Below are 27,831 nucleotides of genomic sequence, written 5' to 3'. Positions count from 1 at the left end.
AAGCAACGCAATGGTCGTGAACTAGAAGTGATCAAGAAGTGATCCTGAAACTATTACGTTCAAGCATAACACAAGAACCGTGTTCACTTCCCGGACCCCGCCGAGAAGAGACCATCACGGCTAAACACGTAGTTGATTCATTTTAATTAAGTTAAGTGACAAGTTTTCTACGACCGGACATTAACAAATTCCCATCTGCCACATAACCATGGGCACGGCTTTCGAAAGTTTAAAACACTGCAGGGGTGTCCCAACTGAGCCCATCACAAGCACTCACGGTCAACGAAGGATATTCCTTCTCCCAGGAAGACCCGATCAGACTCAGAATCCCGGTTACAACACATTTCGACAAAGGAAACAAGACCAGCATGACCGCCCAATGCGCCGACATCCCGATAGGAGCTGCACATATCCCGTTCACAGGGCAACACCGGATTGTCCAAACTTCTGGTAGGCCAGCCCAGAGTTGCCCCTGGTGGCCACCGGCGGCTGACAGGTTCGGACCAACACTTAGACAAGCACTGGCCCGGGGGGGTTAAAATAAAGATGACCGTTGAGTCTGCAGAACCCAAGGGAAGGTGATAGGTTGTTAAGCAAATGTAAAACCAAGGTTGGGCCTTGCTGGAGGAGTTTTATTCAAAGCGAACTATCAAGGGGTTCCCATAACACCCAACTGCGTAAGGGACGCAAAATCAAGGAGTATAACACTGATATGACAGAAACTAGGGCGGCAAGAGTGGAACAAAACACTAGGCATAAGGCCGAGTCTTCAAACCTTTACCAAGTATATAGATGCATTGAAGTAAATAAGAGATAATAATGATATCCCAACAATATCCATGTTCCAACATGGAACAATCTACATCTTCACCTTCAACTAGCAACGCTATAAGAGGGGCTGAGCAAAAGTGGTAACATAGCCAAACAATGGTTTGCTAGGAAATGTGGGTTAGAGGTTGACATGGCAAAATGGGATGCATGATATAGCAAGTGGTAGGTAACGCGGCATAGCAATAGAGCGAGCAACTAGCAAGCAAAGATAGAAGTGATTTCGAGGGTACGGTCATCTTGCCTGAGATCCCGCAAGGAAGAAGAACGAGTCCATGAAGAAGACAAACGGACGTAGTCGAACGGATCCTCATAAACGCGACATTATCGGAACTAACCCGAAGAAGCAACACCGGAAAGAAGCAAACAACATGGTAAACAACCATCACATAAGCATGGCGTGATGCACAACCAAGTATGATGCATGTCCGGATTAATGAGGCATGGCATGGCAAAGTGCACAAACAAAACAACAAATTAAGTGGAGCTCAATATGCAACTCCGTTGCATATTGACAAAACACCACATGACTTATTTAGTTCTTGATACGTCCATTCTGCATCATGCTTTTATATCAATATTTATTGCATTATGTGTTATTATTACGCATTATGTCACTATACTTATGCCTATTCTCTCTTATTTTACAAGGTTTACATAAAGAGGGAGAATGCCGACAGCTGGGATTCTGGCTGGAAAAGGAGAAAATATTAGAGACCTATTCTGCACAGCTCCAAAAGTCCTGAAACTTCACGGATGATGTCTTCCAAATATATAAAAAACATTGAGCGCAAAAACTTCACCAGGGGGGCCACACCCTGCCCACGAGGGTGGGGGGCGCGCCCTACCCCCCTGGGCGCGCCCCCTACCTCATGGGCCCCCTGGTGGCCCTCCGGTGACCATCTTCTGCTATATGGACTCTTTCGATGGGAAAAAAATCATAAGTCATCTTCTCGGACGAAACTCCGCCGCCACGAGGTGGAACCTTGGCGGAGCCAATCTAGGGTTCTGGCGGGGCTGTTCTACCGGGGAAAGTTCCCTCCCAGAGGGGGAATTCATCGCCATCGTCATCACCAACGCTCCTCTCATTGGGAGAGGGCAATCTCCATCAACATCTTCATCAGCACCATCGCATCTCAAAACCCCAATTCCTCTCTTGTATCCAATTCTTGTCTCCAAGTCTGGGATTGGTGCTAGTAGGTTGCTAGTAGTGTTAATTACTCCTTGTAGTTGATGCTAGTTGGTTTAATTGGTAGAATATCATATGTTCAGATCCTATATGAACATTAATACCCCTCTGATTATGAACATGTTTATGCTTTGTGAGTAGTTACTTTTGTTCCTGAGGACATGGGAGAAGTCTTGCTATTAGTAGTCATGTGAATTTGGTATTTCGTTCCATATTTTGATGAGATGCATGTTGTCTCTCCTCTAGTGGTGTTATGTGAACGTCGACTACATGACACTTCACCATTGTTTGGGCCTAGAGGAAGGCATTGGGAAGTAATAAGTAGATGATGGGTTGCTAGAGTGACAGAAGCTTAAACCCTAGTTTATGCGTTGCTTCGTAAGGGGCTGATTTGGATCCATATGTTTCATGCTATGGTTAGGTTTACCTTAATACTTTTGTTGTATTTGCGGATGGTTGCAATAGAGGTTAATCATAAGTGGGATGTTTGTCCAAGTAAGGGCAGCACCCAAGCACCGGTCCACCCACATACCAAATTATCAAAGTACCGAACGCGAATCATATGAGCGTGATGAAAACTAGCTTGACGATATTCCCATGTGTCCTCGGGGGCGCTTTACAGCATATAAGAGTTTGTCCAGGCTTGTCCTTTGCTACAAAAAGGATTGGGCCACCTTGCTGCACTTTATTTACTTTTGTTACTTGTTGCTCGTTACAAATTATCCTATCACAAAACTATCTGTTACCACTTATTTCAGTACTTGCAGAGAATACCTTGGTGGAAACCGCTTATCATTTCTTTCTGCTCCTCGTTGGGTTCGACACTCTTACTTATCGAAAGGACTACGATAGATCCCCTATGCTTGTGGGTAATCAAGACTCTTTTCTGGCGCCGTTGCCGGGGAGTGAAGCGCCTTTGGTAGGTGGAATTTGGTAAGGAAAAATTTATATAGTGTGCTGAAATTTACTGTCACTTGTTACTATGGAAAGTAATCCTCTGAGGGGCTTGTTCGGGGTATCTTCACCCCGACCAGTAGAGCAAAGAGTTGCTCCTCAACCTACTGAACCTACTGAAAATGAAAATGCTTGCTTTGAAATTCCTTTGGGTATGGTAAAAAAACTCCTAGTTAATCCTTTTTTAGGAGATAGAACAAAACATCCTGATGAACATCTAATATATGTGGATGAAGTTTGTGGATTATTTAAGCTTGCAGGTGTACCCGAAGATGTTGTTAAGAAGAAGGTCTTCCCTTTGTCTTTGAGGGGATATGCATCGACATGGTATAGGCTATGTGACGATATGGAGTCTTGGAACTACAAACGATTGAAATTGGAATTTCATCAAAAGTTTTATCCTATGCATCTTGTTCATCGTGATCGCAATTATATATATAATTTTTGGCCTCACAAAGGAGAAAGCATCGCTCAAGCTTGGGGGAGGCTTAAATCAATGTTATATTCATGCCCCAATCATGAGCTCTCAAGAGAAATGATTATTCAAAATTTTTATGCTCGGCTTTCTGGTAACAATCGCACCATGCTTGATACTTCTCGTGCTGGCTCTTTTATGATGAAGGCTATTGAATTCAAATGGGATTTATTGGAAAGAATTAAACGCAACTCCGAAGATTTGGACCTCGACAATGGTAAGGAGTCAGGTATGACACCTAGTTTTGATTGTGTTAAATCTTTTATGGATACCAATATTTTTCGTAAATTTAGCACTAAATATGGACTTCACTCTGAGATAGTAGCTTCTTTCTGTGAATCTTTTGCTGCTTATGTTGATCTCCCTAAGGAGAAGTGGTTTATGTTGGGGAACATAGTAATTTCAAAAAATTTCCTACGCACACGCAAGATCATGGTGATGCATAGCAACGAGAGGGGAGAGTGTGATCTACGTACCCTTGTAGACCGACAGCGGAAGCGTTATGACAACGTGGTTGATGTAGTCGTACGTCTTCATGGCCCGACCGATCAAGCACCGAAACTACGGCACCTCCGAGTTCTAGCACACATTCAGCTCGATGACAATCCCCGGACTCCGATCCAGCAAAGTGTCAGGGAAGAGTTCCGTCAGCACGACGGCGTGGTGACGATCTTGATGTACTACCGTCGCAGGGCTTCGCCTAAGCACCGCTAAAATATTATCGAGGATTATGGTGGAAGGGGGCACCGCACACGGCTAAGAATATGATCACGTGGATCAACTTGTGTGTCTAGGGGTGCCCCTGCCCCCGTATATAAAGGAGCAAGGGGAGGAGGCCGGCCGGCCCCTATGGTGCGCCAAGGAGGAGTCCTCCTCCTAGTAGGAGTAGGACTCCTACTAGGAGGGGGAAAGAAGTGGGGAGGGAGAAGGAAAGGGGGGCGCTGCCCCCCCTCTCCTAGTCCAATTCGGACCAGGGGGGAGGAGGCGTGCGGCCCACCTTTGGCCGCCCCTCTCTCTCTCCACTAAGGCCCATATGGACCATTACTTCTCCCGGGGGGGTTCCGGTAACCCTCCGGCTCTCCGGTTTTCTCCAAAATCACCCGGAACACTTCCGGTGTCCGAATATAGCCGTACAATATATCAATCTTTATGTCTCGATCATTTCGAGACTCCTCGTTATGTCCGTGATCACATTCGGGACTCCGAACTAACTTCGGTACATCAAAACTCATAAACTCATAATATAACTGTCATTGAAACCTTAAGCGTGCGGACCCTACGGGTTCGAGAACAATGTAGACATGACCGGGACACGTCTCCGGTCAATAACCAATAGCGGAACCTGGATGCTCATATTGGCTCCTACATATTCTACGAAGATCTTTATCGGTCATACCGCATAACAACATACGTTGTTCCCTTTGTCATCGGTATGTTACTTGCCCGAGATTCGATCGTCGGTATCTCAATACCTAGTTCAATCTCGTTACCGGCAAGTCTCTTTACTCGTTTCGTAATACATCATCTCGCAACTAACTCATTAGTTGCAATGCTTGCAAGGCTTATGTGATGTGCATTACCGAGAGGGCCCAGAGATACCTCTCCGTCAATCGGAGTGACAAATCCTAATCTCGAAATACGCCAACCCAACATTCACCTTTGGAGACACCTGTAGAGCTCCTTTATAATCACCCAGTTACGTTGTGACGTTTGGTAGCACACAAAGTGTTCCTCCGGCAAACGGGAGTTGCATAATCTCATAGTCATAGGAACATGTATAAGTCATGAAGAAAGCAATAGCAACATACTAAACGATCGGGTGCTAAGCTCATGGAATGGGTCATGTCAATCACATCATTCTCCTAATAATGTGATCCCGTTAATCAAATGACAACACATGTCTATGGTTAGGAAACATAACCATCTTTGATTAATGAGCTAGTCAAGTAGAGGCATACTAGTGACGTTTAGTTTGTCTATGTATTCACACAAGTATTATGTTTCTGGATAATACAATTCTAGCACGAATAATAAACATTTATCATGAAATAAGGAAATAAATAATAACTTTATTATTGCCTCTAGGGCATATTTCCTTCAGTTTAAATATCATCCTCCCATAGAAGTAAAAGTAGCTACACCTATTAAAGTTGAAGAAAATACTATTACTTATAATGATCCTATTGTTCCTACTTCTTATGTTGAGAAACCACCTTTCCCTGTTAGGATAAAGGATCATGCTAAAGCTTCAACTGTGGTTCGTAAAAGCAATATTAAAATATATACACCTCCTGAGCAAGTTAAAGTTGAACCTAATATTGCTATTGTTAAAGATCTCTTGTCTGATAATATAGATGGGCATGTTATTTATTTCTATAATGAAACTGCTAGAATTGCTAAACCCCGTGATAAAGATAAAACTAGACCTGTAGTAGGCATGCCTATTATTTCTGTTAAAATAGGAGATCATTGTTATCATGGCTTATGTGGTATGGGTGCTAGTGCTAGTGCAATACCTTATTCCTTATACCAAGAAGTTATGCATGATATTGCACCTGCTGAGATGGAAGATATTGATGTCACAATTAAACTTGCCAATAGAGATACTATTTCACCAATGGGAATTGTTAGAGATGTTGAAGTCTTGTGTGGGAAAACTAAATATCCTGCTGATTTTCTTGTTCTTGGTTCCCCACAAGATAGTTTTTATCCCATTATATTTGGTAGACCCTTCTAAAATACTGTTAATGCTACCATAGATTGCAAAAGGGATGTTGTTACTGTCGGTTTAGATGAGATGACTCATGAATTTAATTTTTCTAAATTTAGTAGAGAACACCATGAAGAAGAATTACCTAGTAAGGATGAAATTATTGGTCTTGCTTCTATTGCTGTACCTCCTAGTGATTCTTTAGAACAATATTTGCTATACCATGAAAATGATATGTTTATGAATGAAAGTAGGGAATTAGATGAAGTATTCTTTAAACAGGAACCTATTCTGAATCATAATTTACTTATTGAAATCCTAGGAGATCCTCCTCCACCCAAGGGTGATCCCGTGTTTGAGCTTAAACCGTTACCAGATACTCTTAAATATGCTTATCTTGATAAGAAAAAGATATACCCTGTTATTATTAGTGCTAACCTTTTAGAACATGAAGAAGAGAGATTATTGAAACTTCTGAAGAAGTACCGTGCTACTATTGGGTATACTCTTGATGATCTTAAGGGCATTAGTCCCACTCTATGCCAACATAAAATTAATTTGGAAGAAGATGCTAAACCAGTTCGTGATCATCAACGCTGCCTGAATCCTAAAATGAAAGAAGTGGTAAGAAAGGAGATACTAAAGCTCCTTGAGGCAGGTATAATTTACCCCATTGCTGATAGTCAGTGGGCAAGCCATGTCCATTGTGTCCCTAAGAAGGGAGGTATTACTGTTGTTCCTAATGATAAAGATGAATTGATTCCTCAAAGAATTATTACTGGTTATAGGATGGTAATTGATTTCTGCAAATTAAATAAGGCTACTAAAAAAGATCATTACCCCTTACCTTTTACCGATCAAATGCTAGAAAGATTATCCAAACATACACATTTTTGCTTTCTAGATGGTTATTCTGGTTTCTCTCAAATACCTGTGTCAGCTAAAGATCAATCAAAGACTACTTTTACTTGCCCTTTTGGTACTTTTGCTTATAGACGTATGCCTTTTGGTTTATGTAATGCACCTGCTACCTTTCAAAGATGCATGATGGCTATATTCTCTGACTTTTTTAAAAGATTTGTGAGGTTTTCATGGATGACTTTTCCGTCTATGGATCTTCTTTTGATGATTGCTTGAGCATCCTTGATCGAGTTTTGCAGAGATGTGAGAAACTAATCTTGTACTAAATTGGGAAAAGTGCCACTTTATGGTTAATGAAGGTATTGTCTTGGGCCATAAAGTTTCTGAAAGAGGTATTGAAGTTGAGAAATCCAAGGTTGATGCTATTGAAAAGATGGCATGTCCCACGGACATCAAAGGTATAAGAAGTTTCCTTGGCCATGCCGGTTTTTATAGGAGGTTCATTAAGGACTTCTCAAAAATCTCTCGGCCTCCGACTAATTTATTACAAAAAGATGTACCATTTGTCTTTGATGATGATTTTGTAGAAGCATTTGAAATACTTAAGAAAGCATTGATCTCTGCACCTATTGTTCAGCCACCTGATTGGAATTTACCCTTTGAAATTATGTGTGATGCTAGTGATTATGATGTAGGTGCTGTTCTAGGAGAAAGAGTTGATAAGAAACTAAATGTTATTCAATATGCTAGTAAAACTCTAGAAAATGCTCAAAGAAATTATGCTACTACTGAAAAAGAATTCTTAGCAGTTGTATTTGCTTGTGATAAGTTTAGACCCTATATTGTTGATTCTAAAGTAACTATTCACACTGATCATGCTGCTATTAAATATCTTATGGGAAAGAAAGATGCTAAACCTAGACTTATTAGATGGGTTCTCTTGCTTCAAGAATTTGATTTGCATATTGTTGATAGAAAGGGAGCTGAGAACCCCGTTGCAGACAACTTGTCTAGGTTAGAAAATGTGCTTGATGACCCACTAACTATTGATGATAGCTTTACCGATGAGCAATTAAATGTCATAAATGCTACTCATACTGTTCCATGGTATGCTGATTATGCTAATTACATTGTTGCTAAGTTTATACCACCTAGTTTCACATACCAGCAAAAGAAAAAGTTCTTCTATGATTTGAGGCATTACTTTTGGGATGACCCACATCTTTAAAAAGAAGGAGTAGATGGTGTTATTAGATTTTGTGTACCCGAGCATGAACAGGAACAGATCCTACGCAAGTGTCACTCGGAAGCTTATGGAGGACACCATGTTGGAGATAGGACTGCACATAAGGTATTGCAATCTGGTTTTTATTGGCCTAGTCTCTTCAAGGATGCCTGTAAGTTTGTCTTATCTTGTGATGAATGTCAAAGAATTGGTAATATTAGTAGACGTCAAGAAATGCCTATGAATTATTCACTTGTTATTGAACCATTTGATGTTTGGTGCTTTGACTATATGGGACCTTTCCCTTCCTCTAATGGTTATACACATATTTTAGTTGCTGTTGATTACGTTACTAAGTGGGTAGAAGCTATTCCAACTAGTAGTGTTGATCATAACACTTCTATTAAAATGCTTAAAGAAGTTATCTTTCTAAGGTTTGGAGTCCCTAGATATTTAATGACTGATGGTGGTTCACATTTTATTCATGGTTCTTTCCGTATAATGCTTGCTAAATATGATGTTAATCATAGAATTGCATCTCCTTATCACCCTCAGTTTAGTGGTCAAGTAGAATTGAGTAATAGAGAACTCAAATTAATTTTGCAAAAGACTGTTAATAGGTCTAGAAAGAATTGGTCCAAGAAACTTGATGATGCATTATGGGCCTATAGAACTTCATATAAAAATCCTATGGGTATGTCTCCGTATAAAATGGTCTATGGAAAAGCATGTCACTTACCTCTGGAACTAGAACACAAGGCTTATTGGGCTATTAAAGAACTAAATTATGATTTTAAACTTGCCGGTGAGAAGAGGTTATTTGATATTAGCTCACTTGATGAATGGAGAACCCAAGCCTACGAAAATGCCAAGTTGTTTAAAGAAAAAGTTAAAAGGTGGCATGATAAAAGAATACAAAAGCGTGAGTTTAATGTAGGTGATTATGTATTGCTATACAACTCTCCTTTAAGATTTTTTGCAAGAAAACTTCTCTCTAAATGGGAAGGTCCCTACGTTATCGAGGAGGTCTACCGTTCCGGTGCCATAAAAATCAACAACTTCGAAGGCACAAATCCGAAGGTGGTAAATGGTCAAAGAATCAAATATTATATCTCAGGTAATCCCATAAATGTTGAAACCAATGTTACTGAAACCATAAACCCAGAGGAGTACATAAAGGACACTTTCCGGAATGTTTCAGACTCTGAAAAGGAATAGGTATGTGGTACGGTAAGTAAACCGACTCCAAAACAGTTTTTAAGGCAATATTTATCCGTTTTGGAATATTTAGAAAAATAGAAAAATAAGCAGCAGTCCGGAAAGGACACGAGGGCCCCACGAGGGTGGAGGGCGCGCCCCCTACCTCGCGGGAACCTCGTGTGCTCTCCAGACTCTGTTTTCTTATAGGTCACGTATTTTGGTCGGTAAAAATTCATTATATAACCTCCAGGGAGTTTTGACTCCCGTATCACGCAAAAATCTCTTGTCTTTGTTTCAAGTTGTTTTTCTGACAGATTTAGATTATCATGACGTCTCCAAGTGCATCCAAGGACAAGTTCTTCGAGAAGGTCATCAACCCTTACCTAGCGGAGGTGCAACGACACCCTCAAACCATTGAGATGCGTGATGGGTTGCTGCACATCTGTGATGCTGAGGGACCTAAGGGGACCGGAAGCGTGGAGACGAGGCTCGAAGCAATGGAGCAACAAGTTTTCAAGTGTCAGGGGATGGTGGAGCATGGAATGAACTCCAACTACATGATGATCTCAGAGTTCACCAACAAACACAAGTTGGATGCCGACAACATCGGGGAGACAATCTTCAAGCTTCATGAGAAAATTGAGCACCTCCAAGCTCAAATCTACGACCTGCAAAACCAAAACTGTGAGTATGAATATAGATTCAAAAGGATGAGTTTGGCTGCAGGTTTGAGGATCCCGGAGACTCGGTCATCCTTCTATGATGGTGAGCCTATGCCTTGGAAGAAGGATGACAAGCCTACGCCATCAACAACATCACCACTGTCTCCTCCAACAAAGAAGAATTGAGTATCTGGTATGGGCACCCCACTTGGCAACTGCCAAGCTTGGGGGAGTGCCCCGGTATCGTATCACCATCACTTTTATCTTTACCGTCTTTCTTAGCTCGATCCTTTTGGTAATATTTTGATCTAGTAGAATAGAAGTTCTTAGTATGATCTAGTTGTGAGTTTTGCTTTATTATCCTTCTATGTAATCGAGTCCGTGAGCTATATAATAAATATTAGTGTTGAGTCAAGGGCTTGCTTATTTTTGCCATGATCCCAAATAAAAGAAAAGAAAAGAAAAAGAAATAAAAAGATCATGTGACTCTTATGGAGAGTAATGAGCTCACATAGAAAGAGTATGGTGAATAAAAGTTATTGAGGGTTGACAAACATAGTTTTGGTCATCCTTGCAATTAATAGGAAGTAATAAAGAAAGAGAGGTCTTCACATATAAATATACTATCTTGGACATCTTTTATGATTGTGAGCACTCATTAAAATATGACATGCTAAAGAGTTGACATTGGACAAGGAAGACAACATAATGGGTTATGTTTTCTTACATCTGAGATAAATTATATTATATTGGATCCTCCAACATGTTGAGCTTGCCTTTCTCCCTCATGCTAGCCAAATTCATTGCACCAAGTAGAGATAGTACTTGTGCTTCCAAATGCCCTTAAACCAGTTTTGCCATGAGAGTAAAATCCATCAAGTAAGTTGTCATCGGTGCAAGCAATAAAAATTGCTCTCTAAATATGTATGATTGATTGCTGTGGAGGAAATAAGCTTTATACGATTGTGTGATATGGAAGTAATAAAAGAGACATACTGCATAATAAAGGTCCATATCACAAGTGGCAATATAAAGTGATGTATGTTCTTTCACATTAGGATTTTGTGCATCCAACCATAAAAGCGCATGACAACCTCTGCTTCCCTCTGCGAAGGGCCTATCTTTTACTTTTATCTCCTACACTGCAAAAGAGTCATGGTGATCTTCACCCTTCCTTTTTACATTTTATCCTTTGGAAAGCACAATATGTTGGAAAGATCCCGGTATATCTTATATCTTATATTTACTAATTGGAGGCACCAATTAAGCCTCCACGTTACTTCTCATGAGGGTAAATTCTGACCGTTAATCCTCAGGAGGAGTAAATTCTGACCATCCAATTTGCGTGAAAAGCCATGATGAAATAGCCTACCTCGCCCTCATAAATAGGTCTCCTCTCCTATCACGTTTCAAAGCCTATAATGCCGTCATAAACAGGTCTCCTCCTATGTCATTGTCAAAAAAAGGTCTCCTCATGTGTCATTGTCAAAAAAAAGTCTCCTCCTCTGTCACGTTTCAAAGGATTCCCCTTCATCCCGTCAAGCTGTCGAGCATCCATGTAAAAAAATAAACCACGCTAGGTTTACATTAACATAGAGAATTAGCGATGTACATCTAAAAAGGAGAATTAGGGATGTGCCTCTTCTTCCAGCGACTACACCTGTATGTTTTCCTCATCAGATGCCTGGCGTAGATCTCACCCGTGGTGAGCCATATGCCGCACCCACCATCATCCTCCCACGCTCCTCGGCACCATAACTGAGGGCCATCTCCTAGGGCCGCACTCCTGAACGAAGATGAATAGATCTGGCAGCAAGGACTTATTTAGATCTGATGGACCTTCAGGTTTGCCGATTTGTTTTCCTTGGTACTTACCTTGCTGCCCTGCTTTCGATATTGGAAGATGCATAAATGATTGGATGGAAATTTTGGTGCCGATTTCGACGGTCAGATGCTTCATGTGCATTATATGGCTCCCGTGAATAAATTCAGTAGATTGAAATAAAATTAACCGTGATTATTTGAGGGATCAAGGGTGTGGCCCTGCCCTAGATGAAACAATATTAAGCAAATGAAGATATATAGTTGGCGTACCAGAGGCATAATTGCATAGCAGGCAGCACGCAAAAGAAGATTCAAGGGATCATATTATTGTAATATATCACAAACTGAAGCACACCAAGAACTCAAGGGAGCCGCAGGAAACCTGACGGAAATTATAACAGTCTCGAGCTCATGGTGAAACCTGAGAATCAAAGACTTTGAAGTGGCTTCTATGCATAGGTTCTACATCAGCCAAGATATAAACCCGGTATTATATCTGTGTTGACTCCCACTGCAAAATATTTTTAGTTATTTGTCCAGCTAGAGTTCTTGCCGCTGATTTTTTAATATAATTTTGTTGCAATAAGGTATAATGTTGTGAGATATTTACTTGGAGAATGTCATGGACCATCCATTTGGTATTTGTTCTTCCAACTTTTACGTGTTGTCTAATGTAATGCTCCTGAAGGAGGAATCATCATTTAGCATATGAAAGGCTAGGTGACTTTCTCTTGCATGCTAGCTGAAAGTTATTAAATACTTAGTACCTCAGATTTTCTTGGAGCTGGATAAAATTATCTAACCAGATAGCTAATTGAACATCAATTCTGGATAATTACAACACATCTTTTCAACTTCAATATAGTATGGCAAGTTAATTTGCAATAAATAAAACTTCGAATATATATATATATATGTGAATTCTGAATTTTGTTTACTGGCGAGTGTATTTTTGTATCTGGTAATGTCAATCACAACTATTCCTTTGCTTTTCATTCTTATATGAGGCACAATCGCTCAACTGGTGAGTTTATTCTTCCCAACATAATGATGCATCTCCTGCTTTTTATACCTGCAAGGCAGTTGTCGTAATTTCAGTAAAGAATAATTGCAGCACTGATCAACTTTTTAGATACAACAGAATAGCAAGAGTGCAGGAAAATCTGGTAGTAAAATTATATCCCGACAGAAATATCACATCTACATTTGTTCGTAATGCATTACATCCTTTTAGGCAGTGCATTTTTATCTTATGGCTACGATTTTGTAGCTCTTCTAATACTAAACAGAATTGTAATATGTGTTTGAGCTTTTTGGTACATCCTTTTAGGCAATGCATTACCCGTTCATGGTAAAAACCAATTTATGTAGAAACTTCAATGAGCTTTTGTTTTATCAGAACTTCAGATCATAAAGCAAACCCACTCACGATCACTTATTACAATTTCATTTTGTCCATGTACATCCTAACAGCTCATGCTTGAAGGTGTACTTTTTGTTCGAGAGGAGAGTGAGTACATAGTCAATCTCTAACTACTTACGACCAGCTTCCCTAGATGAAGCAGTACAAAATGTGCCTAGATGACCATGTGCTAAATAGTGTAACCTGAACATTCAGCTTCTGCAACCGGAACCACCGCATTCTACATGTTGTGAATCCTTTGGGTACAGTTCAAAGTTTGCAATGAACGAACATTATTGCCGTGGTTATCTTATTTACAGTTCCTATTTACTGCACCCTACATATATGCATCAGAGGTTGTGTTAATGTTTTTACTGTATACTGAGGAATACTAAATAGCAGTTTATGTGCAATTATGATGCTATACTAACATGTTATATGAACAGTTTAGTCTTCGGTTACCAAGAATTGAGTTTAGCCCACACAGTAGGAGACGAGGTGTTTTCCCAAAGGTATTCTTAGGGTTTCGCAAGTAAAATGTTTCAAATGCTTGATGATATTTTCTATGTCTTTATGCATGGGTAGTAACCAGATGCCAGAACTAAGTGAAAGAACATGCGGTGCCCCCATGTTTGGTTTTGGTAATTGATGACAATCTCTATGGACTAATGCTTTCCTTAAGTTATATTTGAAGGTTTTGTCCATAGGATTTTCTTGGAGTACATGTGTTGGTTTCAAGGAGAGTTTGTGTCGACCAAGGTGCTATTCAAGGAATTATCCAAAGATTGGTCATTTGAGAGTTGAGCTTATTGCAAGCATGTCTTGAAGAATAAGATTGTGTGATCATTCATGTTTACCTTCAAGACATCATCCAAACAAAGAGAGTTGGAAAGATTCAAGGTTGATCAAGACTAAGTCAAGAGTGAATCAAGTTGATCAACTCACAAAGAGTAGAAGATGTACCGAGAGGGATCAAGTGATCCCATGGTATGGTAAGCATTGTCCATTGCACTTTGTGTACTAACCCATGGTCTATGTGAGAGTCTATGTGGGGTTAGGTACGTGTCCATGGGCTTGCGTCAAGAGGATGATATCATACAACCCATGGGAAGGATGACATCAAGTGGTGATCGTCATCAAGATTGCCGTGTGCAATTTCAAGTGGAGAATCACGAAGAGATCAAGTGCGTGAAGCTTGCCATCCATTTGTGGTGTCAATGGACTTGTGAAGATGTGCCGAAGAGTGGCTCACCCACAGTGGAGTATGGGGGAGCAATCATCTAGTCTTCATCGACCCAACCCAGTCAAGAAAGGTGGTCCATCTTGAGGAGGACAAGATCTTGGAGTTCTTGGTGTTCTCCTTCTTGTTATTCCTCTCATTTTCCTCCCTAGCATTAGTTGCTCCGGTGGGATTTGAGAGAGAAGGACTTGGGCACTCCGTGTGCCCTTGCCATTGCATTTGGTGCATCGGTTTGAGTTCTCCACGGTGATACGTGGAAGTGAAGTTTGAGAAGCTTATTACTCTTGGGTATTTGGGCGCCCTAGAGCTTGTTCCTCTTGGGTGCCTTGGCGCCCTAGACGGTTGGTGTTGTTCGGAGCTCAATCATTATGGTGTAAAGCTCCGGGCAAGCGTCGGGGTCTCCAATTAGGTTGTGGAGATCGCCCCGAGCAATTTGACGGGTACCGGTGACCGCCCCCAAGGGTTGCCAAAGTGTACGGGTTCGGTGACCGCCCCCAAGGGTTGCCATTTGTACGGGTTCGGTAACCGCCCTCAAGGGTCCCTTAGTGGAATCACGGCATCTTGCATTGTGCGAGGGCTTGAGGAGATTACGGTGGCCCTAGTGGCTTCTTGGGGAGCATTGTGCCTCCACACCGCTCCAAACGGAGATTAGCATCCGCAAGGGTGTGAACTTCGGGATACATCGTCATCTCCGCGTGCCTCGGTTATCTCTTACCTGAGCTCTTTACTTATGCACTTTACTTTGTGATAGACATATTGTTTCTTATCATATATCTTGCTATCACCTAGTAGTCTATCTTGCTTAGCATAAGTTGTTGGTGCACATAGGTGAGCCTAGTTGTTGTAGGTTTTGTGCTTGACAAATTAACCGCTAGGTTTATTCCGCATTTGTTCAAGTCTAAACCGTAATTATTTTAAAACGCCTATTCACCCCCCCTCTAGGCGACATCCATGATCTTTCAATTGGTATCAGAGCCTCGTCTCTCTTTGTTAGGCTTAACTGCCTAGAGAGTAAAGATGTCGACTAGAGGATTAGGATTCTCTGACACTCTTAGTTTTGATGGCACAAATTTTTATGTTTGGGTAATTCGCATGCTTAATCTCTTTAGGGTCATGGACCCAAATTTAGAGCGAATTGTTATGGGTTTTTCTCCTCCAAAGGATCCCCAAAGATTATCTTTAGAGGATGAGAGAAACTCTTATCTCAATGCTCAAGCTTCTAATGTGCTTTTCTATGCTTTGAGCAATGTAGTTATATTTCAACTCATGCCGTTCCGGGATGCTCATGAGTTGTGGACAAAGCTTAAAGATAAATATGGTGTGTCCAAGTTTTGTGGGGATGATTGTTCTCCCTCCACATCCGGCCGTATAGTCTTCTCAACTTCTTCTACTTCACCTACATGTGGTTTGACACAAGGTAATGATATGGTGAGTAGTGTTGGTCATTGCAATGATGATAGTATGCTTATTGTGGATGATCCTCCATCACTATCTTATTGCAATGCTTCTTCTTTGGACTTTAACACTTCGAGCACCATACATGTTTCACATGCTTGTGTTGATAGTCCGTGCATATATTGTAGAAATTGTTTGACTAAATCTCATGATGATATGCTTGCTATATCTTGTTGCCATGATAAAAATGATTGTATTTCCTCGAGTTGTGGTGCTAACAATGTAGAGGAAACCCAACACTCCATGGAACAAGATGTGATTTTAAATGGTGCTTCAAGGGATCCTACATCATCATCTATTGCTTTTTGCCGTATGGCTAAGGCTTCAAAGGTATCTCCTACTTTGAAACCCAATATGTCTCTTGATGATGATGTTGATGCTAATGATGATAAGGATAATGATGAAGAGAATGATAATGTTGCCTCCTTAAAAATTAAGGGGGAAATGGTTTTTAAAGCTCTTAATAAAAATAAAATTGCTCATTCCAACTTCATGGAAATCATGTCCATTGCCATTGAGGGCAAGAAATATATTGATGAGTTGGAATCTCGTCTTGAGGAGCATGAGGTCACCACTGATAAAATGGAAGGTCATTAGTGTGATTACGCTAATGAGATCACGGACCTCTCCCAAGCTCTCGAACTTGAACAAACCACCAAGGAATCTCTTGAGGAAACTTTTGCTCTAGAATAATCTAGAGTGAGGGAATCTCGTGATAGAGCTCTTGAGGTGGCCAATGATTTTGAAATAAAAAATGAGGAGCTTGAAGTTGCACATGCTAAACTCCTTGAGGACTTTGAGCACCTCGAAAATGGCTCAAGGGTCATTAAGAGTGAGCTCATCAAACTCACCGAGTCTCATGCTCAACTTAAAGCTTCGTATTCAAAAGATCTTTCCAAGGTGTCCTCTCCTCTTGTTGTTAATGATGATGCTTGTGCTACTAACTCTATCTCTTGTGAAGCATCCATTTTGAAGGAGAATGTTGAGCTAAGGGCTCAACTTGAGTTGCTATCTAGCAATTATGAGATGTTGGAAGAAAATCATGTAAAGCTCACAAGCTCTCATGATGATCTTCTAGTATCCCATAATGTGCTAAAGTTAGCTCATGAGGCCATTCTTGGTAAGGTAACATCTAGTGAGCCTCATGTGGATACTAGCACTACTTTTATTCAAAATGCTATATTGCCTTGTGCTAGTCCTCGCGATTCATCCATGCATAACATTGGTACATCTTGTGATGAATTGCTTTCCTTGCCTTGTTGCTCTAACGATGAATCTTTCTAGTACTTGTGTTGAGACTAACCATGTAGAGGAAATCAAAGAGCTCAAGGCCCAAGTCACTTCTTTGAAGAAAGACTTGGAAAAGAGTCATGAAGGGAAATCCACACTCAAAAATATCTTGAGTGTGCAAAAATCCCCCAATGACAAAGGTGGACTTGGATTCAACTCCAATAAGAAGAAGTCCAAGATGATCAAGAAGAAGGGCCAAGAACAAGTCAAGAATTCGGCCAAGATTATTTGCTTCAAGTGCAAAATTGAAGGGCATCATGTTAGATCTTGCCCATTGAAGAAGAAACCCATTAGTGACAAGAAACAAGGGAAGCGGCCACAAGTTCATTCTCATGCTCAACCTCAAGTTGAAGAAAAGCCTCTTCCCAAGAAGACTCAAGCTTATGCTTCTCAAGTTGAGAAATCAAGTGAGAAGAAAGTGAAGAGTAGACGTTGCTACCTATGTCGCGAGAAAGGTCACCTCGCCTCTTCATGCACTAGTGGTAACTTATCCAACCCAATTATTATTGATGATATCTATTCTCTTGGGAAGGATATTGTTGGCAATGTGTTTGCCAAATTTGTTGGTGCTCAAAGTGGTGTCAAGAAAAGAACCATTTGGGTAGCCAAGCCTATTGTGACTAACCTCTTAGGACCCAACTTGGTTGGGGACCAACAAGCTCAAACTTGATCAATAGGTGATATTGGAGGTCATTGGAGACTTGGCTACATTATGAAGAATTAAGGGGACTTCATCATTCTTATTGTCTCAAGCCAAGTCATTCGGATTATCAAGTTTCTATCTTATATTCAATGTTCCTCCTTGCGGTAACTCGTGCTTAAAGTGTCTACATTGATAGTTACTTGCCCCTTTGCATGTTTGGTTCCGTTCTTGCATGTGTTTGTATATGTTGTGCTTCCAACTTGATTATCTTAAGCAATAAAGTATGTGTGTGTTGGTTTGCACATCATGTACATGTGTGTCGTTCGTTGAGCCTTTGTGCATCTTGGTCATATCTTAGTTGGCTCTTGTGAGAGATTAATGGAATATCCCATTATGGGGGAGTGATGCGCTTTGTGCACCTCACAATCCTATAAATGTGTGTACATGAGGAATACCATCTAGTATTGATATTACAAGATTATCTAGTCGCTATGTGGTATGTCTTCTCATGTGAAATTCAAATTATAAGTAGTCCATTAATTATCTCTTGTTGGATCCTTTAATTGCCTCTTTTCTATCTTTAATTGGTATCACATTATGGGGGAGTAATATGCTATGTGTATATTACTAGCCTAGAAAATGTGTACATTTGAGATATTGTCATCTAGAGTTGATATTGTAAATTATCTTGTTCCTAGGTGGCATGTTAGCTCTACAAGTTGCAATTTCCTTTTTGGTTGGTGTGAAGATGATGTCGGATATCCTTGCTATCTACCACCGGGAATTATTTCCATTTACTTCTTGTCTTTTGACAATTGGTACTCACTTTTGTGGTAGAATTTATTGATCATATTTACATTGGCTTTTGCTTTTTATTTGTCTTTTCTCTTGCCAAGGATTGTATCAACTCCCTTTGTCTTCCATACCACTTGCGGATCTTGTTTATTTCTTGATCTTGTCTAGTGTTTTCTAGATATAGTGAAAGTGGTGATCCCACATCATGCATTTTGTATTCAAATGCAATTTCTCTATAATGCACTAGTCTTGGGGGAGCTATCCTATTTTCTATAAAACACTCATCTTGTGATCCTTATCAAGTGTGCGTCGGTGGAAGGCAAGTCGTTTCTTTTGGGTACTTTGTGCTATCATGAAACTTTGTGGAGAGCTTGGTTTGTTTGGATTCATCCTCTCTTTTGGGGGTTTGATATCTTTTATTTAGTGTGTATCATCGGATATCTCATTCCTCGATGTATCTATTATGGATATCCTCCAAGTGATGAGTTATTCATTTGGTATCTTTTCTTCACTTGTTTTTTTTCTTTGTCATTTGGTACCGGTTCTTGAAAGTCTTGAGCATGCATATTAACTTCATGTAGTTTCTTTGGCATGCTTTCTTTCTTTGACCCAATATATAGGGAACTCCACCAAGTCTCAAATTGGATGAGATGTGCATGAAGCTCATTTTCATATCTATATGCACATATTTATGTGGAGTTTGTCCTATGTCTTGTTGGTTCTCTAACTATTTGGTCCCAATGAGTTTGGGTACCATTTTGTTTGTGTTGTTGTTCTAGGAACAAGTGGAGATGCATTGGATGCTCGGCTCACTCACAAGGAAGGTGGTGTCACCATGTGCTTATTGGAGTCAAGCTAGGATGATTAATGAACTACTATCTACCTTTAATTGGCATCTACTACATCCATCCAATGGTATCTCAGTAACAAGTATCATCATCTACTTCATGCACACATTTCTTGCATCAACCTTTCGTAGGTTGTATCATGGCATGTTATCCATTCTCTCTTGTGATACTTGTTTCCTTTCTCAAAGCATCCCAACAATGATGTCTTGTTGCTAGTTGTGATGTCTTTGATGTTCGTGTGGTTGGAATTCATTTATATGCAATAAGACCATATCTAGCCTTGTGCTATGCTCTCAAGCAAATATCTTATTGGTATATGTATGACTTCCGTTTGGATATCTTGTTCCTTCATGTTGTAACTATTTCGGGTGTACATCCTTCTTTGTAGATATATATCATCATGATTTCGTCTACCTAGAACCTTATACACTTTAGAGAAATTACATCTCTAGATGATATCCTTTCTTTCACGCCCACCTTGCCTTTCTTATGTTATTTCTTTGGTGGCTCCGTGAAAGCTTTTGCCTTGAGTGCGTATCGTATCTCGTTGCATCTTGATGCACTCTTGTGTGGTGAAGATGAAAGCACAAGTGCTCCCTAGGTGGTTTTGATAATTGATGACAACATATCACTTGTTGGACTAACATTTCTATCTAGCATGTTTCAGATAAGTTCAACAATGGAGTGGCATGGACTAAAGGTTGTGGGAACTCCTTCAAGATGCTAAGGACAAAGGATTGGCTAAAGCTTAAAGCTCAAGACTCTTCATTTTACATTTTAGTGATCCAAGATCACATTGAGTCCATAGGAAAAGCCAATACTATCAAGGAGGGATGAGGTGCTGCTTAATGAGCCTCTTGCTTCATGTGCTTAATGATATGCTCCAAAATCCTCAGCTACTTTCCCACTTCCACATATGACCTAAACCCTAAGCCAAACTCGGTCCCACCGATTCTTCCTATCCGGCGCCACCGAGTTTCACTTGTCATAAGCCACTGCCAAACCCTAATCAGTTCGGTCTCACCGATGGGATCTCGGTCTCACCGAGATGGGCTTGCAAACTCTCTGTTATCCATTGCAATATTCTCGGTCCCACCGAGATACGCAATCGGTCCCACCGAGTTTGCTTGGCCAAATCTCAGTTTCACTTATTACCCAAATCGGTCCCACCGAGTTTGAGTAATCGGTCAAACCGAGTTTTGGATTTACCCTAACCCTAGCACATCGGTCCCACCGAGTTGAACCAGTCGGTCCCACCGAAATCTCTAACGGTCACTAGGTTTACCTTTTCGGTCCGACCGAGTTTGTTGATTCGGTCCCACCGAGATTGGAAAACCGTGTGTAACGGTTGGATTTTGTGTGGAGGCTATATATACCCCTCCACCTCCTCTTCATTCGTGGAGAGAGCCATCAGAACACATACACAATTCCAACTCATATGTTCTGAGAGAGAACCACCTACTCATGTGTTGAGACCAAGATATTCCATTCCTACCATACGAATCTTGATCTCTAGCCTTCCCAAGTTGCTTTCCACTCAAATCTTCTTTCAACAAAATCCAAATCCTATGAGAGAGAGTTGAGTGTTGGAGAGACTATCATTTGAAGCACAAGAGCAAGGAGTTCATTACCTACACACCATTTGTTACTTCTTGGAGAGTGGTGTCTCCTAGATTGGCTAGGTGTCACTTGAGCCTCCGACAAGATTGTGGAGTTGAACCAAGGTGTTTGTAAGGGCAAGGAGATCGCCTACTTCGTGAAGATCTACCGCTAGTGAGGCAAGTCCTGTGTGGGCGATGGCCATGGTGGGATAGACAAGGTTGCTTCTTCGTGGACCCTTTGTGGGTGGTTGCTTCTTCGTGGACCCTTTGTGGGTGGAGCCCTGTGTGGACTCGCGCAACCGTTACCCTTTGTGGGTGGAGCCCTTTGTGGACTCGCGCAACCGTTACCCTCTGTGGGTTGAAGTCTCCATCAACGTGGATGTAGGATAGCACCACCTATCCGAACCACGGGAAAAACATCTGTGTCTCCAATTGCGTTTGAATTCTCCAAACCCTTCCCTTTACATTCTTGCAAGTTGCATGCTTTACATTCCGCTGCTCATATACTCTTTGCATGCCTTCTTGATATGTATTGTGTATGTTGAAATTGTGCCTAAACTCCACTTAAACTGAAAAAGCTTAAAAATTGCAACTTTAGCATTAAGTGTCTAATCAACCCCCTCTAGACACATCTACTTCTAGATCCTACAAGTGGTATCAGAGCTTTGGTCTCCATTGCCTTGGTTTAATCACCATTGGAGGAAGATGGATGTGTCTACTTTAGGGAGTCTTAGACATAGAGTGCCTATTCTTGATGGAGAGTATTTTCATGAGTGGAAAAATGAGATGCTTGTAATCTTCAATCAATATCATTTGAACAAGTATATTGCTAGCCCTTGTGCACCTCATATTGATCCTTTGCATCCTACCCTAGATGAAGATATTGACATGATTCGCAATCTTAGAACTATTGAGCTCATCATTAGAGGATTGCCCAAAAATTTGATTGCTAGTTTGCCTACTCTTAATTGTGCCTATACTATATGGAAATTTCTTGAGGAACGATTTCCCGATCATTCCTTGAAAACTTTGGATGAAATTCTCCATAAATCTATTGCCTTGAGTAAGATGAACTCTAGTGATCCTAGTTTTGGTAATTGTCTATTTGAACTTACCAATCTTAAGCATGCTAAAGGAGATGTTGGAATCATTAATGATATCATATTCAAAGCTATAAGAATTCATAAAAGTGACCACTTTGATGATCATTTATCTAATGAATTACCCTCTCTAGGAAATGATGAGTCACAAGATCATGATGAACATGGATACTATGATGATGATGATGATAGTGACTTCGATCTTGATGATGCAATGAGACATTTTGGTCTTATGGCAAATCTTTGGGGATATGAATCAGGAGGAAAGGAATGGGTTCTTGATAGTGGATGTACTGATCATATGACCGAAGATGAAGAGATGTTTCGTGAGCTTGCTGAAAATGACGGCCCTCAAAAATATGTCACCTTTGGTGATAATTCAAAGGGTAAAGTGGTTGGCCTTGGTAAGGTGGCCATCTCACATGATAGTTCCATTCAAAATGTCATGCTCGTTGAATCTCTTGGCTACAACTTACTTTCAGTATCTAGACTTGCTGATTTCGGTTTGAATTTCCTATTTACTGAGGTAGATTGCCAAGTATTTCGTCGAGACAATCACAAAATGGTCTTTACTGGTATGCGTAGAGGTGATCTTTACATTGTCGATTTTTCTAAAAAGGCACAACCTAAAACTTGCTTTGTTGCTAAATCCTCAAAAGGTTGGTTGTGGCATAGACGACTAGGTCACGTTGGCATGAGAAACCTTGACAAACTTATTAAAGGAAATCATATCCTTGGAGTTAATGATGTCATATTTGATAAGGATAGACTTTGCAGTGCTTGTCAAGCAGGTAAACAGGTTGGAGGAAGACATCCCGTGAAGAACATCATGACCACAAGAAGGCCACTCGAACTACTTCATATGGATCTTTTTGGTCCCAACGCCTACAAGAGTCTCGGTGGAAATTCTTTTGGTCTAGTTATAGTTGATGATTTTTCAAGATTTACATGGGTGTTCTTTCTTAATGACAAGTCGCAGGTCCAGAAGATCTTCAGAAACTTCGCTAGGAAGGCCCAAAATCAGTTTAATGTGAAGATCAAGAAGGTTCGGAGTGACAACGGAACGGAGTTCAAGAATGCAAATGTGGACACCTTCCTTGACGAAGAAGGGATTTCACACGAGTTCTCGGCTACGTACACACCTCAACAAAATGGAGTTGTTGAGAGGAAGAACCGGACGCTCATCGAAATGGCAAGAACGATGCTTGATGAATACAAGACGCCGAAGCACTTTTGGGCAGAAGCGGTTGAGACAGGTTGTCACACAACAAATCTCTTGTATCTTCACAAGCTACTCGGCAAGACGGCATACGAGCTCCTCACCGGTAACAAACCCCAAGTTGGATACTTTCGAGTATTCGGCTCAAAGTGCTACATTCTTGACAAGCATCGTCGCTCAAAGTTTGCTCCTAAATCTCATGAAGGTTTTCTACTTGGTTATGGCTCAAACTCTCACACTTACTGTGTCTACAACAATTTCACCCGAAAGGTTGAAGAGACGGTAGATGTGAAGTTTGATGAATCTAATGGCTCGCAAGTAGAGCAATTGCCAATTGATGTAGGAGACAAAGACCCTTCAGAAGCAATTCAAGACTTGTCCATTGGCAAAATTCGTCCAACGGAGGTGAAGGAGAGTACTTCATCCGTCCAAGTGGAAGCTTCTACTTCACGACAAGGTGAACCAAGAATCGACACGGAAGCATCCACGAGTGGGACACACCAAGATGAAGAAAACGAGGAAATACATCAAGACGAACATCAACAACCCCCTTCTCCACCACGACAAGAGAATGACAACGTCAATAATGAAGAAGGCCAAGAAGAAGAACAAGATGAAGAAGATGTTCAACGAAGACCCAAGCAAAAGCTCTCACGAGTTCGAGCAAGAATTGCCAAAGATCATCCCGTCGAGCAAATCCTCAATGATATACAAACCGGGAGAATCACTCGCTCAAAAACTCGTTTAGCTAACTTTTGTGAAAACTATTCATTCATCTCTAGCATTGAACCTATGAAGGTTGAACAAGCATTGGAAGATCTGGATTGGATAAACGCTATGCATGAAGAGCTACATAATTTTGAGAGAAACCAAGTTTGGACATTGGTTGAGAAGCCCGACAACAACCACAACATCATTGGTACCAAATGGGTGTTTTGCAACAAGCAAGATGAAGATGGACAAGTGGTTCGCGACAAAGCACGTCTCGTCGCCCAAGGGTACACACAAGTCGAAGGTATGGACTATGGTGAGACGTATGCTCCCGTTGCTAGACTTGAGTCCATTCGCATCTTACTTGCCTATGCTAATCACCATAATATCACCTTGTACCAAATGGACATTAAAAGTGCTTTTCTAAATGGTGAAATAGAGGAGGAAGTTTATGTCAAACAACCTCCCGGCTTTGTCAATCCTAAGAAACCAAATCATGTTTACAAACTTCACAAAGCTCTTTATGGTCTTAAACAAGCTCCTAGAGCATGGTATAAATGCTTGACCAAGTTCCTTACTACAAGTGGTTTTGAAACTGGTAAAATTGATTCTACTCTTTTTACTAAAAGGGTTAATGGAGAACTATTTGTATGCCAAATTTATGTCGATGATATCATATTTGGTTCAACTAACCCTCTCTTTAGTGAAAAGTTTGGAAAGCTAATGTCAGGGAAGTTTGAGATGTCTATGATGAGTGAACTCAAATTCTTTCTCGGTTTGCAAATCAAGAAAACTAAGGAAGGTACATTTGTCTCTCAAACAAAGTACACCAAGGACTTATTCAAGAAGTTCAATATGCAAGAATGCAAACGTATGTCTACACCCATGCCTACTAGTGGACATAATGATTTGACCAAAGATGGTGAACCAGTTGATCAAAAGGTTTATCGCTCTATGATTGGTTCATTGTTATACCTATGTGCTTCACGTCCCGATATTATGCTAAGTGTGTGCATGTGTGCACGATATCAAGCTGCTCCTAAAGAATGTCATCTTAAGGTTGTGAAAAGGATAGTGAGATATTTAATCCATACACCAAATTTGGCATTTGGTATCCTAAGAGGTCTTCTTTTGATCTTGTTGGCTATTCCGACTCGGATTATGCCGGAGACAAGATTGATAGAAAGTCCACTTCGGGTACTTGTCAATTTCTTGGTAGATCTCTTGTGTCTTGGTCTTCCAAGAAACAAAACTCGGTATCCTTATCCACCGCCGAAGCGGAATACATTGCCGCTGGTTCATGTTGTGCTCAATTACTTTGGATGACCCAAACTCTTAAAGATTATGGGATTTATGTGAAACATGTTCCACTGCTTTGTGACAATGAAAGTGCTATCAAAATTGGTCATAATCCTGTACAACATTCTCGAACTAAGCATATTGAAGTTCGTCATCATTTCATTCGAGATCATGTTGCTAAGGGTGACATCAATCTTAAGCATGTTCGTACCGATAAGCAATTAGCGGATATATTCACTAAACCACTTGATGAGAAAGTGTTTTGCAGGTTGAGAGGAGAATTGAACATCATTGATGCTTCGAACTTGGAGTAGAAACTCCATTGGATACATGCAAGACATGAGCTTATGACTAATCCATGATATATCTCTTATGATAACTATCTTATGTCTTGGATATATTTGCACCTTGCATGTTGTCTAACTCATGTAGGTGCTTGGTTGAATCTAATTCCATGAGATTGCGACTCACTCACATCTTGAGCAATCTCTACATCACCAAGACTCTACACAATAGTGGTTGAAGACAAGGAAGCACAAAACCATTCAAACATATCCTTTGACAAATTCTATGTTAAGCTTCATGATTGTCATTTTTGGATACACAAGTGCTCTTGATCTTCCTTGCAAGAACTAACCCATGTAGGTAGATGAACTCAAACTCCAAGTGGTGCTCCCAACTCTTGATGAGCTACATAAACCTTGAGCACCCACACAAGTTCAACTACATGAGCAAGAACCACACCACCACCCAAGGTATGTTATTCCATCTTAGAGAAGCTTTACTCCAAGACATGAGTCAAAGCAACTCAACAAGATGTGAATACATCAAGATGCTTAAACGAAAAATGGTAACCCCATTTTGAGCTTAAACGATGAGTATGACCTACGATCAAGTGTTCTCACTTGACTCCTAAGTCAATATACTCTAACATAGGTGACTATGTCACCGCCCAACTCTAGATGAAGCTCTCTTGTGTTCTTTCTTTGTGTTATTGCATTTGTCTCATGCATGTTTATTTTCTCTCTCCTTTTTCAAAAACAAAAAAAAACTTCATCTAGATCTTTCAGTTTCTTCTCTTTTCTCATTGTTTTTGTTCTGCATTTTCTGCACTTAATTCCTTGAAAATCCTTCAGGAAATTCATTGCAAATCTTTGTGAGATCCTACATGTCTAGTGAGCTGAGGAGACAAGTGTTTTTCTCTGTGTAAACTCGGTTTCACCGACTTGCAATTTTCGGTCCAACCGAATCTTTTCGGTACCACCGAAATGTGCCACTCGGTGCCACCGACTTTGCAATCAGAAAAACAGTTTGCCACTTGTTCTACATTTCTTCTGATCCAGCTCCACTCAATGAATCTTGTCCTCTACAAGCATCACAATTTTATCCTCTGCTTTGTGCTGAATCTCAAGGACCAAACCTATTCGACGGATTCCAGGAAAAACCTTCTTGGAAATTGATGTCAAAGGGGGAGAAAGAGATCACATCAAAGCTCAAGGGGGAGAGAAAGTCTCAAGGATCCCATATGTTGTTCAGGGGGGGAGAGAGATTTCTCAGATGTTATTAAGGGGGAGAGAGAGATTTCCAGGGAGGGAAAATACTCAAGGATCCCAGATGCTTGATGTTCAAGAGGAGAGATGTCACATGTCTTTTTGGGGGGAAAGACATGTTCATATGAACTCATTTGAATTAAGTTCTATTCATATCTTTCAGCTCTGATTTTCTGTTTCCTATCTTCTCCCAATATCCCATGTACATTCAGGGGGAGCAAGACACCTAAGGGAAAGAAATCAGTCAAATTCATTGCATATCTTTATTCTTGGGGACATGTTGAATCCAATGTGGTACCTTGTACTCACTCTCTACATGTCATCCCAGTCTTAATTCTTGCATATCTTATTCTTGGGGACATGTTGAATCCAATGTGGTACCTTGTACTCACTCTCTACATGTCATCCCAGTCTTGGTATTCTTGTGGTTTCTTTTGTTTGCTCTGGCTAGTGGATGTACCTGTGTTATCTAACCTTGTTTGTGCAGGTTCATTCCATCCTAAGCCAACTCAAGACCACAAGGTAAGTATATGCATCAAAATCATGAGTATGAGGAGTTCTTGCTTATGTACATACTGTTTGCAAGAAGGACTCATGAGCATGAAGGTATTTTCCTTGATAATCTTTTGCTCTGATGCATATGGCCAAGATACATGTAACACATTGCCTACTCTGTCATGGTTATGCTCTCACATGCCTCTATATTTCATATTTACATGAGTGCATACATGTAGGGGGAGCCTATGCTTG

Source organism: Triticum urartu, chromosome 7 (assembly GCF_003073215.2).
Source record: "Triticum urartu cultivar G1812 chromosome 7, Tu2.1, whole genome shotgun sequence".
In the NCBI taxonomy this organism is placed as follows: domain Eukaryota; kingdom Viridiplantae; phylum Streptophyta; class Magnoliopsida; order Poales; family Poaceae; genus Triticum; species Triticum urartu.
The sequence above is the reverse complement of the archived record's forward strand: the minus strand, read 5'-3'. Positions refer to the sequence as shown.